Genomic DNA, 15,744 nt, shown 5'->3' with positions numbered 1-15,744 from the left:
CTCAGTACCTCATGATGTACATGGCAGGGCAGCTGCTGCAAATGTCATCAAAATGACCCCTGGAATCACAAGGTTTGCTCTGACCACAGTCAGTGACACTAAGAGATGTTTTGAGATATTTATGCCATTGTCACTAGAAAGAATCATCATTACTATGATAAACCTTGAAGGAAAAAAAAGTCCATGGCGACATGATGAGGAATACCTGGATGGTTTCACTGGTGTTCTTCTTGCTGGAGTGTACAGATGCTGCAATGATGCCACTGATAGTCTATGGGATGCATCGACAGGCAGAAACATTTTCTGGGCAACGATGTCACTTCACACATTTGATATCATTTTGATTCAAGAGTCCTCAGATTTGACAACAGAGAGACCAGACCGAGGTCTGACAAGCTTACTTCCATCAGGGATGTCTGGGAGAGATGGGTGCAGCTTCTTCCACTGATGTTCATCCCAGGGCCAGTGACCGTGGATGAACGTCTTGTCCACTTTTTGAGGAAAATGCCCCTTCCGGCAATATATACCCAGTAAGCAAGGGAAAAACGGCAGAAAAATCTGGGAAGCCTGTGATGCAAAAACCAACTATGCCTGGAATGTACAGATTTTCACAGTCAAAGCTGTGAGTGGCATCCCTGAGAAGAAACAATGAAAATGTGTGGTCCTCCATATGACCACTGGACTGCAGGATCACAATATCAGCTGTGATATTTTATTTTATTTCATTTTTTACCAGATATGACCTCGGACAAGAACTTCACAAAGGAAACTGAGGTGAAGCTGTATCATTGGGAAGTGATAAAAAGCCCACAATTACCCACGGCTATAACCAAAACAAAGGAGGAGTGGACTTTTTCTTTTTTTCAGTTTATATTAAAGGTCTACTGCTGAAAAAAACAAACTTTTTTGTCTTTTCTTGATGTAAATGTATATGGGTCGAAATTGACCCGTAACACCATAGATGTCATTTTAGTTATTAATCTTAAAATAAAAAAAAATCAATAAAACAGATTTATTTAAGAGATGTGTCCTTTACCCCTCAGTAATACTCAGGTAACACAGAAACCTTTTATTTATTAATATGATTCTCTTGAGGTTAATTTTACAATTTTTTTTAATTGAAATCGAGGGGTATTGTCACGGGTTGCTCTGAGGATCCACTCGCAGGACTCCGGAGTGTGTTGTAACAGAGACAGTTTATTCACAAAAATCTTCACCAAGTGTATTTACAGGCAGTGCGAGGACAGTGCTATATACAAGATGTGCGAGGACGGGTTCCAGGGCTCCAGGGAAAACAAGGGGATCACACACACGCTCACGCCAACCTCTCTCCGCTAGTGACCAGCCACCTCTTACACGCTCCACACGGGGAAACACGGGGACGGGTCCGGGGAATCTAGAACAGAGAGACAAATGTTACTTTCTGAGGCGGAAGTGTGGGAAACTAGGGCTCGACGTGTACTGACAAGAGTCTTCACAACAATCCAGCGTTGAACAGCTGATCTCCTCCTTCTGATATACCAGCTGGTCTGATGAGGCCCAGGTGTGCATGATCCGGGAGGGCGTGGGCCGAGGGCGTGAACCCGCCATGAGTTCCGCCCCGGCAAAACAGGGGAGGGGGAGAGAGATTGCTGATCAGTGCCTTGCCGACCCCGCAGGTCGTGACAGTACCCCCCCCCCCCCCCCCGCCAACGGGAGCCTCCTGGCGACCCCCAGGCTTCCCAGGGTGAGCCTCATGGAACCGCCGAACCATGGCCCGGTCCAGCAGAGCCGCCCGCGGGACCCAGGAACGCTCCTCAATGCCATAGCCCTCCCAGTCCACAAGATACTGCAGGCCACGGCCCCGGCGCCTGACGTCCATAATCCGAGACACGGAGAAGGCCGGACGGCCAGCGACGACCCGGGCGGGCGGAGGGGGTCCGGAAGGAGGGCACAGAGGACTGGAAAAGTGAGGTTTGATCTGCGAGACATGAAACACGTTGTGGATACGCATGGTCCTGGGGAGCTTGAGACGCACAGAAACGGGGTTAACAATGGAGTCCACTTCGAACGGGCCAATGAAGGAGGGGGAGAGCTTTTGCGACTCCGTCCTGAGAGGCACATACCGGGTCGAGAGCCAAACCTTCTGTCCAGGTGAGTAGGCCGGGGCCAGGGACCTGCGGCGATCCGCCTGCCGTTTGTTCCGGTCCGCCGTGCGAAGAAGGGCAGCTCTAGTGGCCCGCCACGCGTGCCGACACCGCCGCAGGTGCTGCTGAACAGAGGGCACAAAGTGCTCACCTTCGATGGCAGGGAACAGGGGAGGTTGGTACCCCAGGGAGGCCTCGAACGGGGAGACGCCTGTGGCCGACGAGGTAAGGCTATTGTGAGCGTACTCCACCCACGTCAGTTGCTCACTCCAGGTGGTCTGATTAGTGGACGTCAAGCAACGGAGAGCCGTTTTGAGTTCTTGGTTGGCCCGTTCCGCTTGACCGTTGGTCTGTGGATGAAAACCTGACGAGAGACTAACCTGGGCCCCCAAGGAGGCACAGAACTCCCTCCAAACACGTGACGTGAACTGTGGGCCTCGGTCCGAGACCACTTCAGCAGGGATCCCGTGGAGGCGAAACACATGAGTTGACAGAAGCCGGGCGGTCTCCAGGGCAGTGGGGAGCTTGGGGAGAGCGACAAAGTGGGCAGCTTTAGAGAAACGGTCGACAACGGTGAGGATGACTGTGTTACCTGATGACGGCGGAAGACCAGTGACAAAGTCAACCGCAATGTGGGACCAGGGGCGGCTTGGCGTAGGCAAGGGATGAAGTAGGCCGGCAGCAGGCTGGTTGACCGGCTTATTCTGGGCACAGGTTGGACAGGCAGCGATGAAGTCTTGGACGTCCTTGGCCAGTGTAGGCCACCAGGCGAACCGCTTGATGAAGGTCACGGTGCGATGAACGCCCGGATGACAGGTGAGTTTTCCGCCGTGGGCCCATTGTAGCACTTGTGAGTGAACCAACGTGGGAACAAAGAGCAATCCCGGGGGACCAGTACCTGGATCCGGTTCCGCCCGCTGGGCCTCCCGTATGGCGGACTCGATCTCCCATGACAGGGCTCCGATAACGCACGTGGGAGGGAGAATGGGAGCCTCACGGGTGGGGTCCTCTGAGGTGGTGAATTGGCGGGAAAGGGCATCGGGTTTCATGTTCCGGGAGCCGGGCCTGTAGGTGATGGTGAAGCAGAATCTGGTAAAGAACAGAGCCCACCTGGCTTGTCGAGCATTTAGTCGTTTAGCCGACCGGATGTATTCGAGGTTCCTGTGGTCAGTCCATACCACAAAGGGTTCTGTTGCGCCCTCTAGCCAGTTGCGCCCAGGAGCAAAGTGAAGGAGGAGATGAAAGCAGCACAGCGGGAGGTGAAACGCTGCCTGAGGGAAGCAAAGGACACCTACAGGAGGAAGGTGGAGCAGAAGTTGGAGAGGAACAATATGAGGGAGGTCTGGAATGGTGTGAAAACCATCACAGGCCACAACACCAAGAAAAGCACAGTGGGGGGGACTGTGGAGAAGGCAAACGAACTCAACAACTTCTTCAACAGGTTTGACCAGCCCACAACCCCCCCACCCTCACCCTCACCCTCACCTTCACTACAGAGTCCAATCCCCACTCTCCTACCTCCCTCGCTTCCCCCCCTTCCTGACACCATGACACCCCCCTCCTCCAATCCCTCTCTCAGCAGCAAGACATCTCCCCCCCTCCCCTCCTCCCAAACATCTCCCAGTGTCACAGTGGATCAGGTCAGGAGACAACTGAGGAAGCTTCGCCCCAGAAAGGCAGCAGGCCCAGACAAGGTGTGTCCCAGGATGCTAAAGGCGTGTGCTGCTGAACTTGGGGAGCCGCTACAACGAGTCTTCAACCTCAGTCTGCGACTGGGGAGAGTGCCCGCCCTATGGAAGACATCCTGCATCGTCCCGGTCCCCAAAAGGAACCGGCCCAATGAGCTGAATGACTTCCGACCGGTGGCACTGACGTCACATCTTATGAAGACCCTAGAGCGGCTCTTCCTCAACCTCCTCCGACCACAGGTACAACATGCCCAGGACCCACTACAGTTTGCATACAAGGCGGGTGTCGGAGTGGAGGATGCCATCCTGTACCTCCTACACAGAGCCCACTCACACCTGGATGGGGGAAAAGGCACGGTCAGGATCCTGTTTCTTGACTTTTCCAGTGCCTTTAATACCATCCGGCCCTGTATGCTTCAAGAAAAACTGAACAGGATGGAGGTGGACCCCTGCCTGGTGGCTTGGATCTCCGACTACCTCACCGACAGACCACAGTACGTCAGGCTGAAGGACATCACGTCTGACACTGTGGTCAGCAGCACAGGAGCACCACAGGGAACTGTGCTGTGCCCTCTTCTCTTCACCCTGTACACCTCTGACTTCTGCTACAACTCTGAATTATGCCACATTCAGAAGTTTGCAGACGACACGGCCATCATGGGGTGTATCTGGAATGATCAGGAAGAGGAGTACAGAAGTCTGGTGAGGAACTTTGTCGCATGGAGTCACACAAACCACCTGCAACTCAACACCTCAAAGACTAAGGAACTGGTTGTGGACTTCGGGAGGTCTAGAGCAGGTCCACTGCCGGTTCAGATAGAGGGGGAGGAGGTGGAGGTGGTCAACAAGTACAAGTACCTCGGGCTGTGGGTGGACAATAAACTGGACTGGTCATGCAACACAGAGCACCTGTATAAAAAAGCCCAAAGCCGACTGTACTTCCTCAGGAGGCTGAGGTCTTTTAACATCTGCAGGAAGCTCCTGAGGATGTTTTACCAGTCGGTGGTTGCTGGAGTACTTTTCTATGCTGTGGTGTGCTGGGGGAGCAGCACAGCAAAGAGGGACTCATCCAGGCTGGAGAAACTGATCAGGAAGGCTGGCTCTGTGGTCGGCATGAAGCTGGACACTCTGGTGACAGTGGCAGAGAAAAGGACATTAAAGAAACTGATGGACATTATGGACAATGCCAGGCATCCTCTGCACACGGCCATTAACAACCAGAAGAGTCTGTTCAGTGACAGGTTGCTTCTCCCAAAGACAAGAACTAACAGACTTAAAAACTCCTTTGTCCCACACGCCATCAGACTGTTTAACTCCTCTCTGGAGGGGAGAGGGAGGGGAAACAGGAGGACAAAGGAGGGGGGAACAACTAAGCTGTAGTGCCTCTGCACCTCACTGTGCAATACCTTTTGTGCAATACTTTTGTAAATAGTCAACGGTGCAATAGACTCAATACTTGAAATGTGCAATTCACTTGTATTTTTATTTTTTATTCCTATTTATTCTATTTATCCCCTTTGTATATTTTATTTATATTGTGTCTGTATTTATATATGTGTGTGTGTGTGTGTGTGTGTGTGTGTGTGTGTGTGTGTGTGTGTGTGTGAATATATATATATATATATATATATATATATATATAATATTCTGTAACTCTGTAACTTCTGTCGGTGCTGTGCTTTTTTGGAAATCGAATTTCCCAGAGGAACCCACCCGAGGGATTAGTAAAGTTCTATCTAATCTAATCTAATCTAATCTAGCCAGTGGCGCCACTCCTCCAGGGCGAGTTTGATTGCCAACAGCTCCCTGTCCCCAATGTCGTAATTCTGCTCTGCAGGAGAGAGACGATGAGAGAAGTAAGCACAAGGGTGGAGCTTACCGTCTAGTTGCTGGGAGAGAACTGCTCCGACCCCTACATCCGAGGCGTCCACCTCCACGATGAACTGCCGCTTGAGATCCGGTTGCCGGAGGATGGGCGCCGACGCGAAACGTTTCTTTAGCCGGGAAAAAGCCTCCTGTAGGAGTTCGAAGGCGGAGGATAAAAGCAGCAGAGGGTATTTATTCTTAACAGTAATGGTATTGAGACCCCGGAAATCAATACATGGCCGAAGGCTTTTATCCTTCTTAGTGACGAAAAAGAACCCGGCAGCCACAGGGGATGAAGAGTGGCGAATCAGTCCATCAGCCAAGGATTCATTAATATACTTCTCCATGCATTCACGTTCAGGTTGAGAGAGACTGTATAAGCGACTAGTGGGAAGGGGTGCACCTGGGAGCAAATCAATACTGCAGTCGTACGGGCGATGAGGGGGAAGAGAGCGGGCGCGGTCCTTACAAAACACTTGTTTGAGATCATGATACTCTGACGGGATGGCTGAAAGGTCAGGGGGCTCGTGTGGTAGTGGTTTAGCTGCTTTAACGGGAGTAGCTGCTGTCAAACAGGTCATGTGACACTCCTCCCCCCACCCCAGAACCCTCTCCTCCCTCCAGTCGAGCACGGGTTATGCTGGCGTAACCATGAAAATCCTAGCACCAGGGGCGTGAGAGGGGCTTCAAAGACATAAAACTGCAGCAGTTCAGTGTGATTCCCAGACAGCGTTAGGGACACGGGTTCTGTAACATGAGTTATATCGGGAAGACGTTGACCGTTTAAAGCGGTGACCTGCAACAAGTGGGGTAATGCCCGTGTGGAAATCTTAAGTTTGAGAGCCAGTGAAGCATCTATGAAGCTCTGCTCTGCCCCAGAGTCAATCAGCGCCTGAAGAGAGTGAGAGGCAGAGTGGACAGTCACTTTAGCGGCTAGCATGAAGCGTGAAGGAGAATGTGAAAAGGAGACCTCGCCCACCCGTATCCTCCTTTCTACCAGCGGGCGGGGTCTTTTGGCCGAGCAGGACAGACCTTGGCGAGATGGCCAATCTGTGTGCCCTCTCCTCCGGGGAGAGTTGGGAGCGTCCGATCTGCATGGGTTGCTCCTGCTCGTCGCCGCGGTCCACTTCCCGATCGCTACTTCCGCTTCCACCGGAAGCTGACTCCGCTCGCCCCACAGGCCTCTGGGAACTGTAGTTGCTGGCGCGGTGACGCGCCCTCAAATGTTCATCAACCTTAACACATAAGGCGATCACCTCCGATAGAGTCTTGGGCAGCTCCCTCATTAACAGTTCGCCCTTAAGGACATCACAAACATTGTTCAATAAGGTACTTATCAGCGCAGGCTGCCCCCATCCAGTCTCCTCAGCCAGTGTCCAGAACTCCACAGAGAAGTCCGCCATACTCTGTCTTCCTTGTTTTAAGTTCAGCAAACGGTGGCCCGCTGCCTCAGCTCCGGTGCCCCTTTCGGACACACTTTTGAACTTTGAGAGAAAATCAGCATAGGTAATCTCCGGGCTAGTCCGTAACACTGCTTGGGCCCAGTTCAAGGCTTGACCGTGGAGTAACTGAACGAAAAAGGCTATCTTAGCTCCATCACTTTCATACGTTCGCCGCAGCTGCCTAAACTGCAACGTAATCTGCGTTAGGAAACCAGCACACTTGTGGAACTCACCAGCGAATGGCTCCGGTGACGGTAGAGCTCGTTCCAGGGGTTCCACGGAAGCGGGGGCTGGTGGCGTGGAGTGTTCCGGGGCTGGCGGCTGTGCGGGAGCAGACAGGGGGGCATAGCGGGACCTGGCAGCGGAACGTGCTGAGCGAGAGCCTGAGTGAGTGCGATCAGCTGTTGGTTAATGTGTTGTAGCATCTGCTCGTGTCGCTCCAACACGGCTTCTGGAGGAGGGGTGGGTTGTAGAGCTGAGTCCGCTGGATCCATAGTATGGCTGGATTGTTACTGTCACGGGTTGCTCTGAGGATCCACTCGCAGGACTCCGGAGTGTGTTGTAACAGAGACAGTTTATTTACAAAAATCTTCACCAAGTGTATTTACAGGCAGTGCGAGGACAGTGCTATATACAAGATGTGCGAGGACGGGTTCCAGGGCTCCAGGGAAAACAAGGGGATCACATACACGCTCACGCCAACCTCTCTCCGCTAGTGACCAGCCACCTCTTACACGTTCCACACGGGGAAACACGGGGACGGGTCCGGGGAATCTAGAACAGAGAGACAAATGTTACTTTCTGAGGCGGAAGTGTGGGAAACTAGGGCTCGACGTGTACTGACAGGAGTCTTCACAACAATCCAGCGTTGAACAGCTGATCTCCTCCTTCTGATATACCAGCTGGTCTGATGAGGCCCAGGTGTGCATGACCCGGGAGGGCGTGGGCTGAGGGCATGAACCCGCCATGAGTTCCGCCCCGGCAAAACAGGGGAGGGGGAGAGAGATTGCTGATCAGTGCCTTGCCGACCCCGCAGGTCGTGACAGGTATAGTGACAAAAAAAGACCCAGAGGCCCACACCAAAAGTATTAAAACCAACATTTTCATGGATAAGGAAGCCTAACAAGGTAACCAAGAGATGAGAAACAAATTGGATGATAACTTATTGTTTTTAGTATATTTTATAGCTGATTTAATTCACGGGTCAAAACCGACCCGCTAACATAAGAGATGATAACATGAGAGGAAGGTTAATATAAAATATGAGTGGGACTGACATATATTGGTTTTTGTTTAGAAATTAACTTCATCCCACTACCTGCACATCGTTGGATTGTGGGAGGAAGTCAGATTACCTGGACAGAGTCCAGGAAATGCAGACTCCAAAGCAGATGATGGCCACACACTTGCTTTTGCAAAGGTGTTAAACACCCTGCTGCCCTTCCATCAGGCAATTTCTATAACATGTTGCCTGACTTGCCAAAAAAGAGCCTGCATGCATAGATACTGTGAGAGATGCCCACCCTATTCCCAAAATCCAAGAAATCAAAGAATCCAAGAGCTGCTTTCTACTCTAAACGTGAACAGGGGGTATTGGCAGTGAACATGGTTCCTGAGGTATATGAAATTACTACATTTGTCTGCATTCTGGCTCTTTTCCAGTTCAATTTTATGCTTTTTGGACGAAAAACACACCCGCAACTTTCCAGAAAGAATTCTGTAGGAACTGGAGGGCGGCATCTGCTTTGCCTCATTATTTTCTCCAGCTGCTGGAAACAACAACTTGATTGATGTTCAAGCTGCGCTGGACGAGTTCAGAGAGCCTGGCCAAACTGTGAATATGAAGAAGAGCAAACTGCTCAGGACATCTCTTAAATTCTTGGCCCATGTGGTATCAGCAATGGGAGATACAGACACCAGTGCGAGTTGTCTTGGAGCAGGCTTGGTCCAAAAGACAGACCATGGCGATGAGGAACTCATCTTTTTCTAACCAGTGCTGAGATCCATCTGGGAAGAATTCTTCAGCAACTAACCTGGAATGGTAATCTCCCATGGATACTCAAAACCAACATGCACAACCCCAGACAGAATCATTTACACTCACTGCAAAATACAGGAAAGGCAAATAGAATTTTCTTTCAGACGATCGTTCCCAGAAGACCAAGCCTCATGGCAGTATGTCTTATCGTCATGTCTGCATCATTTATACCCTCAAACAAACTTCCCATTATTATTTAGGCAGTGTGCACAGCATGGCAATGCAGAATGTCCGACCACATATCAAAAAGTCATAGAAACAGAGAACTATAACACCACTTGCATCTTATCAAGCTGACTGCTTCTGGGTGCAGCATTTGGAAATTTTCCACAACGATCCTCTTTCTGGACATATCAGAAGCTTTTACACATGTTCCTGAACATCATGTCATGTGTGTCAGATATATAATCTGTTTGGATAGTGGAGGAAGTACTCCGAGAACCCGCAAACTTCACACAGAAATCCCCCAGATAACCAGGAGGTTTGAACATTCTTTGGGTGTTAATCTTGCAAATAAACAAAAAGAAAACAGTGAGATACATGGGTCAAAGTTAACAAAAGAAAGACATCTAATGCAAGACCAGTCAAACCAAAAAAAAGCATGAGCAGGCAAACAAGCAAGTGAAGCGCCATGAGTCAGAGGCAGTCTCTTTTTTGCACTTTACTGTCTGAGTAAGAAAAAGACTTCACTCTTGTTTGTAGGGCAACAAGGGAGCTTAGTCTCAAATCTGAACCAGTGTTAAAAGTTTTACTGTGTTCCTTCTTCATAAACCTGGAGGAACAATATCAAACTGCATCTGACATTTCATGCTTCTGCTGAAAAGAAGTGTTGGATGTGGAGTCCCACAGGAAAGTGCAGGCTTTAAGTCACACTTTATACAATTTGCCTCAAACCTTTGTAAAAGAATTAAAAGGAACTGAGTCAAGAGAGTCCTGTGTAGTGTGATTTGTAGGTAATATCTGCTGTAGTAAAATCAAAGTTACAGGCATAATAGACCTTGGGGAGCCACTGCTCCCAAATCAATCTGTAACACTTTGATAATACTAGACGAAGACAAACTATGTTGAGGGATTTGGCCTTGCATCCTTCACTGTAAAGAGACATGAAACACAAATGAAAGGGCTTCATGTAAAGACACTGTATACTTTAGCACAGCCATATAACAATTGAATGTAACACTGTCTCACAGTGTGAGACTTTTTAAACTACAATTTTTCACCAGACCTTCATGGAGTGTAAACGCAATGTGTAATTTATGTATTTAGTGGCATGCATTTATCCACACATACAGACATAAAGAATGTGAATAGTGTTTAAAAAACTGACGAGGATAACAGACCATGAAGCTGGAAACAACCCCCATGGGCTGGATGTCAGACAGCAATTCTGGAGCACGTTGGATGAAGTGGCAGAGAGTGTGGTGATTGGTGAAGACTTTAATAAACATGTAAGTGAAGGGAACACAGGTGAGGAGCTGCTGAATAGGTATGCTGTGAAGGACAAATGCAGAAGGATGTGGATTTACAAAAAGGATGGTGACCATGTACTTCAAGAAGAAGGAAGAACAAAGGGTCAAGTATAAGAGAGGAAGAAGGTGCGAACTACATCATATACAGAAGGTACAATCTGAAACAAACAGGAAACTGCAGGTGGTGTCAGGGAAACATGTAGCGAGGCAGCATCAGATGGTCATCTGTAGGATCACTTTAGAGACAATAAGTGAAAGCTGAAGAAGGAAGACTTCTCCACAGAGTTCAGGAAGGAATTGAGCCTACGCGTGGTAAGAAAGAGGGCGAGAAGGATGGATGAAGAAAAGTCAGTTAATCAGGAGGTGCAGAGGAGGAAGTGAGGTCAGCTATGAAGGGAATGAAGAGTAAAGGCAGCTGATCTAGATGAAATACATGAACAGTGGACTTTTTGACAAGACCGTTTCACATACTTTTGGAGAGGCACTAGTGCTGATTTTCATGAACAAGCGTGATGTGCAGAGCTGATGATGTGTCGTTGTGGATCTTGAGAAAGCTAATGATTGACTGCCAAAGGATGAATTGTGTAATTTACATATCATTTGGATCCCAAGAAGCTACTAGCTGCCCATCTTAACTGAACAATTTTGTAATGGATGTTTTGAGTTCTCACCTTTGAGAACTCCTATTTCTTTTTACTACTTGAAACTGATCACGGTTAAGTTCCCTCTTAACTAGCTTATAGGGCTTTTGAGTCACGCTGCAGTGCATTGTGGGATCGCGGCGCCATGTCAGTAGGCCAGAAAGCAAAACAAGCGCACAGTGTTGGAGTGTTGGATTCGGGACTGCCAGAACCATGCTCAAAATCAGCGCAAAAGACAAAGGGCTGTATCGCGACCGATTGTGCCCAGACGCCAAGAGACGGTACTTTGAAAAAATTGCGTGCATCTTTGTTACGGGCGCCAACCACTGTGACCTCGTTCTGTGGACACAGAGAGACCTTGCTGTTATTCGCGTCTTCCCTGCTGTGGATTTCTGGAAACCGCGCTTAAAGCAAGCACAAGACTTCTTTCGTAAAGCGTGCCTTCCTGAACTTGTTGGGAAATACTTCTGGAAACAACGTGCTGCTCTAAATAGCCTGTAATGTTTCATGTTGTGGTTAAAGATTGATGACAGCTGTGTGGTGCGATGTAAATAGTTTGCATTTCATTTTTATGTGATTGCTGTGTACATGTGAATAGATCTATAATAAAGAAAAACAAACAAATACACTATTCTTTTTTGTTTTATTAAAACAACTTCACACAAAGTACAACTATTTACAATGTACTGTACATCCAAAAAAACAGCTTTAAGAATACTCAACAGGAGCAAGTGTCATTTGGCCCTGGTTTGACAACCACACTGGGGTACATATTAACAAAACAAGAAGTGTTGTCTTCAGCCTCACATGATAAGAGTAATCGGATTGGCATTGTAGTGTGTAACATTTTGAACTTGTTGCGCTAACTACCTATTACTCGCTCAACATGAATTCTCAGGTGGGCAGTTGCTCTCGTTTGTTCAACTTCCCTTGCATCAAGTTGACAGTAGCCTTTTGTGAAAGCTGGAATCTTGACCTCCGCACTCATCATTCCTACAGCATCTCTGATGTCAAAGCCTCTGTCAGCCAACACTACGTCCCCTGGTAACAGCTTTTGAAGAATGCCACATCTCTCTGTGATGTGTTTATCTGATGCACGCCCCCCCATCCCCTGGAAATGAAAGAAATAGCTCCATGGGGTGTAATCCCGATGAGGTATTTATGGTGTGTGTACCCTTGTAATGAGAGTATGTTTGTGCACGTGCCTTTAAATTAGATGGTCTTTCTGTTCGAATCTCAAAACAGTCAACAATGATGGCTACTCGTTTTCCAAAGTTTCAGTAAACTGTGGAGGCATTGTGGCCTGCAGACAGTGCCTCTCAGGCCAGTGCACCAGTGCTCCTAAGCGGGCATACAAAACATCAATGGTATCGGTGAAGACAGAAGACAGTGTTTTGTGGGACACATTGAATAGATGACAAAGATGCTGGACTAGAAGATCAAGTCTCAGACACATCAGTGTGAGTAAGAGCATTTGGAAACCTGTCAGTGTCTTCGATATTGGCAGGAAATCTTTGACAGTGTTGAAGAGGGACATTAAGACAGCATAACAATGTAGTCCAGTGTAATATCTTACTTTTTCAGTATCATCCTTTAAGAAACTTTCATTCAGCTCTGTCTTTTGCAACTGTGCTCGAAGCAGTCTGTTCTCCTCCAGCAGCCAGTTTATTTCTGCTCTGCCCTGTTCATTGCACACACAATCCTTCGTCTGCCCTTCAGCTTCCGTGACGCTGTCACTCCCATCACCACTGTCCACATTTGCAGCTGGTACGTCAACCTCCACTTCTCCAACACAACTGCTGTCCACTGCCTCCATGTCATGGTTATTTTGTTGTTGTTCTTCTGTCAGACCTTCATTGATCATCAAGCCTGTAAGATAAAAATAGTGCATAGACATAAGGTTAATGTACACCAATATTCCAATGACAGGTGTGTGATTCATCTTTAAGTTATGTGCGGATTAGTGTACCATAAGAGCAATTTAGTATGTTTTTAGAGGGGGGGGGGGGGGGTGTTTACCTGCAATGGGTGCTCTTTTTCGCTTCCGTTGTGTACGCCTTGCGACACAGGTCTGACACAGGTTTGTCGTCGTGCCCCATGTGCAGTGTTGGTGCCCAGTCTGGATTTGTTCCATTTCATATGCTGGTTTGCCTGCAATAATGCCAAATCAAAAGCTACTCAGTCGACATGACGTGGTTGTGCAGCATCACACATTAGCATGTTTTATCTCATTATCTATGACCGCAGCGCATTGAAAAAAAACACTAAAAGCCTTTTAATAGTGATATAAATTAATTTAGAACTCACCGGAGAGAAAATGCCGCGAGCAAACCAACAAAAAGCTGGCGATTGCACAGAACTCGATATCCGCTCGTCTCACCGCTGCAATCCATGCCTGGCATCTTTGTTTGGTGATATCGGATACATGGGATCCCTCACGTTGCCGCCAGGATGGAAAACGATGAAAAAATAGCCCATTATCCACTTTCTTGCCTTCACGATTGTGAGATCTAACGTTGCAACCGACTACACAACATAGCTGAAGCTGTATCCTTTGTCTGGCCTACTGTCATGGCGGCGGGGGGCGTGGCCCGCCTCCTGTGACATCACGCTCCAAAGCCCTATTAGTAGCATACATAGTTGATAGACAGCTGCAAGAGCAGCTAAGTTGGATTAGCTGGCTGACTTTTCTGCCATGCACCTCCAAGGAGTTAGAACGCTGCTGAGGTTGCACAAAGAAGAGACTCCCCACACATAACAGTGAGCCTCAAATGATTACTTATTTAGCTACATATGAATGTGAGGATGTGAGTGGCTGTTCAGGCATCTGGGAAGGATCTCAAACTGGAGTACAGATGGCAGACAGTTGGTTTCATAAGCCTCGCCCTCTGTTCAAAGATAGGTGTTCACAGTGGACATAAGGGTTTCTGTTCTTGCTCTTGACGAAGGCGGTCGCACTTTTCTCCTCCTCCTCCTCCTCTCCCTTAGCTTCCCTGCTTAGCCTCTTATGTCCTTGTCTAGTCTCGTGTTTTTTATTACTTTTCCCTGGAACACTCTCTCACAGTCTGTTCTCTAAAACCTAAAAGAGGAATTATGGATTTGATCAACTGGTCCCTAAATGCAATTGACATCCTTTCTCAACGAGAAGTTTGGGCTCAGGTGAGCCTGAGTGCTGAAGATATCTACCTATTCGGAACCATGATAACAGGGTTCTTGCTGATCGGAGCTGGCTTGGCCCTGACTTATCAAAGAATTAAGAAAGTGGAACCAGCTGTTCAAACCCCCACAAGGCTGCCCGCTGGGATTGGAACGATGGGAGAGGCATGAGTTTCTCAAAATGGGCTCATTGAGTCAGCACGGATAAGATCTTGGAGAGGCTACGGCTGCTGTGAATACTCAGAATAAGATCTCTGACTGCAGACTGGATACATCTCAGAAGGGCTCGCTCGGAATAAAATCTCTGGGCGCAAATTGGATGACATCTCGGGGAGGCACACTGCCGTGAGTTCTCAGAATCGGCTCCTTGAGCACAAGAAATGACAACATCATAGAACGACGAAGCTCGCGGCTCTCCAACGGGAGATTGAGAGACCAGTGTTGGACTGTAGAACTGCTTTGAAATTCATATGAGCTGTTCGCACTAAAGTAAAAAGCACCATCACTTCATGTGGAGACCCTCTCGGCGCCAGCTGCGGTCTCAAGGCTGGAGCTGAACAACAACACCCTGATAACGACTGTGTTTAGACTGTTCCCCCCATTCCCTACAAGGCCACCTGGGTTGGCTGGAAGACTGTTTACTTAGCCTGGCAGGGCGAAGGACACTGTCTCAGCTGAACTATGGACACACACACACACACATATACACTGATATGCACACACTCATCCCCCCTCCCTTTCCAAATGCCTTCGACGCTTATTCCCTTCTGATGCTGACAGGGATCAAGGAGACCAGTGCACGCAGGCCCGGGTGTACTGTCTAATTCGGCGGTCTCTCACCTTTACCCGCCCTGTAGCTTGTCATGTGTTTCTTTGGTGTATTAAGAGTTTTTTTTATGTGCAGAGGTGTTTTTTTCTTCTCAGTCTGGGGGGAGTTATTTTTTTCTCCTTATCTTTCCTCATGTGGTGCATTTTCCATTGTTATACCTCTGACCCGTCTTCCCCATGTGATGTTTTGTGTAATGTATGTATGGTCGGAGGGTAAGATGGCGCCGCCATTGCGTGCAATAGGTCAGCAGCCTTATGAAATTTCCCCTGTAGGACTTATAAAGGTATATCAAATGGCTTCTTTCACTCTCTCAAACCATCTGTCCTCTCTGTCCAAAATGTGAACATTGGCATCCTCAAAGAGTGACCTTTGACCTTTAGATTTACCATTTAGATGCAGATGGACCGCCGAGTCTTGTCCCATGGAGGTGGCTCTTCTATAGCTGTGTCCCAATTTAGCGACCGTGTAGACTTCGTGGCCCCATAAATC

General features: G+C 48.4%; 1 long non-coding RNA gene and 1 pseudogene across 2 annotated transcripts in view; both read right to left on the bottom strand.

The window, feature by feature from the left end:
* LOC146690088 (uncharacterized) overlaps positions 1-15,744 on the bottom strand; it is a 384,415-nt gene that overhangs the window by 210,933 nt on the left and 157,738 nt on the right. The window lies entirely within an intron of this gene.
* LOC146690093 (uncharacterized) lies at positions 11,892-14,474 on the bottom strand (annotated as a pseudogene). Its single transcript, XR_014915603.1, has 2 exons — positions 13,290-14,474; positions 11,892-13,139 (listed from the first exon to the last, which is right to left on the bottom strand). The product of XR_014915603.1 is annotated as an uncharacterized LOC146690093 (transcript).

This window comes from Copadichromis virginalis, linkage group LG16 (genome assembly GCF_057382275.1).
Source record: "Copadichromis virginalis isolate Kocher_CV1m ecotype Utaka linkage group LG16, C_Virginalis_male_GT1.1, whole genome shotgun sequence".
NCBI classification, from domain to species: domain Eukaryota; kingdom Metazoa; phylum Chordata; class Actinopteri; order Cichliformes; family Cichlidae; genus Copadichromis; species Copadichromis virginalis.
This window is presented reverse-complemented; position numbering and strand designations above follow the sequence as displayed.